The sequence below is a fragment of the Bombina bombina genome, chromosome 1 (genome assembly GCF_027579735.1).
Source record: "Bombina bombina isolate aBomBom1 chromosome 1, aBomBom1.pri, whole genome shotgun sequence".
NCBI classification, from domain to species: domain Eukaryota; kingdom Metazoa; phylum Chordata; class Amphibia; order Anura; family Bombinatoridae; genus Bombina; species Bombina bombina.
In genome coordinates, this window is record NC_069499.1 from 1231079852 (window position 1) to 1231085851 (window position 6000).

Below are 6000 nucleotides of genomic sequence, written 5' to 3' on the forward strand. Positions count from 1 at the left end.
GTCCCGCTAATCATTTTACCCCACATATTCCCTAAGCAAGGCAGTGCCATTTTTGTTTGTCCATTCTCTTATTCAGGGTCGGCTCCAAGGGGGGCATGGGGGGGCATCTGGTGAACTGCTGGTGTAATGCCGCCCCCTGCAAATTCGCAGGGGTATCAATCAACCCAATCGTATCCGATCGGGCTGATTGCTGTCCGCCACCTCAGAGGTGGCGGACGAATTGAGGAGCAGCGGTCTTAGGACCGCTGCTTCTTAACTTCTGCTTCAGGCGGACCTGAAGCAGAGTGGGTCGGAAGCATCATCTGCTGCTTCATAAATCAACTCTCAAATGTTAATAGTGGGGATAAGCCAGCCAGAAGCTACACTTTCTGCAGAATAAGTAGGTCTGCTCGGTTTTTCGACTCTCATACATGCTTGGTAATTGCGTGCCCCCTCGTGGAAAAAAAAAGCCCCCACATTTAATTCGTTCTGGAGCCGACCCTGTTCTTAAATGATATACTGCACTGCACAAAATAGAATATTACTGCATGCTATGGAGCATGATTACTTGCGATATTTCTACAGGCACAGAGATTGCTCAATCTGGAACTAAGAATATTACTGTATTTTATGAAGCTTGTTTATTTTTTAATAGAACATTATTGCTGAAAGTAAAATGCATACTCACAGTGTAATAGAATAATACTGTAGGTTATGAATATATATATATATATATATATACACACACATTATATATATATATATATATATATATATATATATATATATTATATATATATTGTTTTGAAACAGGTATTGGCGCACCTCCAAACACATAAGACCACAAATTATTTCACATATTTAAACTTTTTTTCCTTTTTTCCTTTATATTGCAAAAAATTGCCTTCATAAGATTTCTTACATTTTTGAATAAAGATGGGATCTTAGTCACACAATATGGCCATATTCTGCTCAGCCAGTCACCACTTACAAGGTGTCCCATAAAAAACTGGTCCTACCTATATGAAATTAGCCAAACTAAGCTAAATAATGCAATATTTTATATACCAAAATAGAATTTCCAATCTCTCATCCAGACTGCATGGGATGAGGCTTCCTGGCTACATATTATTCCACATATTTTAAACGTATTTCTTAATGCTGCAAGAACTGCCTTCCCAATATTTCTTAATACTATACAATTAGCCAATACAATTCTAACATACCAAAGAGCAATTTCCAACATTACAATACTATACCTCTCACCCAGACTGCATGGGATGAGGCTTTCTGGCTTTATATACACACAGTTAAATTACATTGTTTGGAACACACCTGAACAGGGTGGAGTGCTTTAAATGAAAGGGCTTTGGTCAGTACCCTAGTGATAAATCAGTGAAAAATTTTGATTAAGCACATCTAATAAAAGCATATGTTTTTAAAATACACATATTGTGGGAGTGCTGCCTATATGAAATTAGCCAAACTAAGCTAAATAATGCAATATTTTATATACCAAAATAGAATTTCCAATTTCTCATCCAGACTGCATGGGGTGAGGCTTCCTGGCTACATATTATTCCACATATTTTAAACTTATTTCTTAATGCTGCAAAGAACTGCCTTCCCAATATTTCTTAATACTATACAATTAGCCAATACAATTCTAATATACCAAAGAGAAATTTCCAACATTAAAATTCTATACCTCTCACCCAGACTGCATAGATTGGAAATTCTATTTTGGTATTTAAAATATTGCATTATTTAGCTTAGTTTGGCTAATTTCATATAGTTAGGACCAGTCTTTTATGGGACACCTTGTAAGTGGTGACTGGCTGAGAAGAATATGGCCATATTGTGTGACTAAGATCCCATCTTTATTCAAAAATTTAAGAAATATTATGAAGGCAATTTTTTGCAATATAAAGGAAAAAAAAGGAAAAAAAGTTTAAATATGTGAAATAATTTGTGGTCTTATGTGTTTGGAGGTGCGCCAATACCTGTTTCGAAATTATATTTACTTTTTGGTCACTTTGGCAGCACTCCCACAATATGTGTATTTTAAAAACATATGCTTTTATTAGATGTGCTTAATCAAAATTTCTCACTGATTTATCACTAGGGTACTGACCAAAGCCCTTTGGTTTAACCCCTTAATGACCAAGGACGTACGCCACACGTCCTCAAAAAAAATACAGTTAATGACCGAGGACGTGTGGCGTACGTCCTTGGTCTGGAAAGCAGCTGGAAGCGATCCTGCTCGCTTCCAGCTGCTTTCCGGTTATTGCAGTGATGCCTCAATATCGAGGCATCCTGCAATAACCCCCCTTGGCCATCCGATGCAGAGAGAGCCACTCTGTGGCCCTCTCTGCACCGGACATCGGTGGCCGGTATTGGCAAGTCTGGGAGGCGGGTGGGCGGCCATCGATGTGCCGAGTGGAGGGAAGGGGGGCAGGATCGGGGGCAGAACAGGCGGGAGCACGCACGGGAGCGCGCGCACGGGGGGCGGGGGCGGGCGCGTGCACGTAGCGGGAACGGGAGGGAACCGCTACACTACAGAAAAATAAAACTGTTAATAGTTTAAAAAAAAGTTTTTAAAGTTAGAAATAAACAGCTAAGGGATCAGGAAGGGTTGGGGGGTTGGTCTTGGGGGGGGGGGAAAGCTACACTACAGAAAAGGGCATTTTTTTTTTCAAAAAAAGGCACATTTGTTGCTAAACTGGGTACTGGCAGACAGCTGCCAGTACCCAAGATGGCGCCCATTAAGGCAGAGGGGGAGGGTTAGAGAGCTGTTTGGTGGGGGATCAGTGAGGTTGGGGACTAAGGGGGGATCCTACACAGCAGCATATGTAAATATGCCAAAAAAACAAACAAAAAAAAGCCCAAATATAGCTTTTATTTTAGTACTGGCAGAGTTTCTGCCAGTACTTAAGATGGCGGGGACAATTGTGGGGTGGGGGAGGGAAGAGAGCTGTTTGGGGGGGATCAGGGGGTCTCATGTTTCAGGTGGGAGGCTGAGCTCTACACTAAAGCTAAAATTAACCCTGCAAGCTACATAATTAACCCCTTCACTGCTAGCCATAATACACGTGTGAAATGCAGCGGCATTTGGCGGCCTTCTAATTACCAAAAAGCAACGCCAAAGCCATATATGTCTGCTATTTCTGAACAAAGGGGTTCCCAGAGAAGCATTTACAACCATTTGTGCCATAATTGCACAAGCTGTTTGTAAATGATTTCAGTGAGAAACCTAAAATTGTGAAAAATGTAACGTTTTTTTTAATTTGATCGCATTTGGCGGTGAAATGGTGGCATGAAATATACCAAAATTGGCCTAGATCAATACTTGGGGTTGTCTACTACACTACACTAAAGCTAAAAGTATCCCAAAAAGCTCCCTACATGCTCCATAATTAACCCCTTCACTGCTGGGCATAATACACGTGTAGTGCGCAGTGGCATTTAGCAGCCTTCTAATTACTAAAAAGAAACGCCAAAGCCATATATGTCTGCCATTTCTAAACAAAGGGGATCCCAGAGAAGCATTTACAACCATTTAAGCCATAATTGCACAAGCTGTTTGTAAATAATTTCAGTGAGAAACCAAAAGTTTGTGAAAAAATTAGTAAAAAAGTGAATGTTTTTTTGTATTTAATCGCATTTGGCGGTGAAATGGTGGCATGAAATATACCAAAATGGGCCTAGATGAATACTTTGGGATGTCTACTAAAAAAAAGTATATACATGTCAATGGATATTCAGAGATTCCTGAAAGATATTAGTGTTCTAATGTAACTAGCGCTAATTTTTAAAAATAATGGTTTGGAAATAGCAAAGTGCTACTTGTATTTATGGCCCTATAACTTACAAAAAAAAGCAAAGAACATGTAAACATTGGGTATTTCTAAACTCAGGACAATATTTAGAAACTATTTAGCACAGTGTTTTTTGGTGGTTGTAGATGTGTAACAGAATTTGGGGGTCAAAGTTAGAAAAAGTGCGTTTTTTCAATTTTTTCCTCATATTTTATAATTTTTTTTATAGTAAATTATAAGATATGATGAAAATAATGGTATCTTTAGAAAGTCCATTTAATGGCGGGAAAAACGGTATATAATATATGTGGGTACAGTAAATGAGTAAGAGGAAAATTACAGCTAAACACAAACACCGCAGAAATGTAAAAATAGCCTTGGTCCCAAACGGACAGAAATTGGAAAAGTGCTGTGGTCATTAAGGGGTTAAAGCACTCCACCCTGTTCAGGTGTGTTCCAAACAATGTAATTTAACTGTGTGTATATAAAGCGAGAAAGCCTCATCCCATGCAGTCTGGGTGAGAGGTATAGTATTGTAATGTTGGAAATTTATCTTTGGTATATTAGAATTGTATTGGCTAATTGTATAGTATTAAGAAATATTGGGAAGGCAATTCTTTGCAGCATTAAGAAATAAGTTTAAAATATGTGGAATAATATGTAGCCAGGAAGCCTCATCCCATGCAGTCTGGATGAGAGATTGGAAATTCTATTTTGGTATATAAAATATTGCATTATTTAGCTTAGTTTGGCTAATTTCATATAGGTAGGACCAGTCTTTTATGGGACACCTTGTAAGTGGTGACTGGCTGAGCAGAATATGGCCATATTGTGTGACTAAGATCCCATCTTTATTCAAAAATTTAAGAAATATTATGAAGGCAATTTTTTGCAATATAAAGGAAAAAAAAGGAAAAAACGTTTAAATATGTGAAATAATTTGTGGTCTTATGTGTTTAGAGGTGCGCCAATACCTGTTTCAAAATTATATTTACTTTTTGGTCACTTTAGCAGAACTCCCACAATATGTGTATTTTAAAAACATATGCTTTTATTAGATGTGCTTAATCAAAATTTCTCACATATATATATATATATATATATATATATATATATATATATATATATATATATATATTGTACATTAAGGTTCTGTAGTCTTAAATACATTTTTTATTGAAAAATTAAGGTATTATAGAAATTTATAAGAAAAACGCGATTAAATCGCTACCGCAATTTATTTTTTTTGCCCATATCGCCCAGGCTCATGCAAACCTAATTACGGCTCAATGGAAGCGAGCCCTTTCTAAGAGCATTTATTCCATACCAACACTAGTTGACCACAAAGGGGTTAAACAAATAGTGAGTCCTGCTTAGGAGCTGCAAGCATTGTCGCTCTCGAGCAGAACATAGATGGTAATTGGCAATTTGTGGGACTGACACTCCTGATTGGCTCACTGATCATGCTCTGCTCAGGGGCTACAATGCTTTAATCTCTCAAGCAAACATGTTGGAGATAAGATATTGTTAGTATTGCAAAAATGACATGCTCTAAAGAAATAAAAAAAATGGGCATGTCTTTTTTTGCATTAGTATGTCCCTTTAAGGATTGGAGATGAGAAACACTTCAAGTCTAACAGACACTTTGTTCTCAGGAGATATTTGTGTCTTTAAAATGCCCCCAGTTACTCAGGCCTAGATTTAGAGTTTGGAGGTAGCCGTGAAAACCAGCGTTAGAGGCTCTTAACGCTGGTTTTAGGCTACCGCCGGTATTTGGAGTCAGTCAGGAAAGGGTCTAACGCTCACTTTTCAGCCGCGACTTTTCCATACCGCAGATCCCCTTACGTCAATTGCGTATCCTATCTTTTCAATGGGATCTTTCTAACTCCGGTATTTAGAGTCGTGTCTGAAGTGAGCGTTAGAATTCTAACGACAAAACTCCAGCCGCAGAAAAAAGTCAGTAGTTAAGAGCTTTCTGGGCTAACGCCGGTTCATAAAGCTCTTAACTACTGTGCTCTAAAGTACACTAACACCCATAAACTACCTATGTACCCCTAAACCGAGGCCCCCCACATCGCCGCCACTCTAATAAATTTTTTTAACCCCTAATCTGCCGACCACCACCTACGTTATACTTATGTACCCCTAATCTGCTGTCCCTAACACCGCCAACCCCTATATTATATTTATTAACCCCTAACCT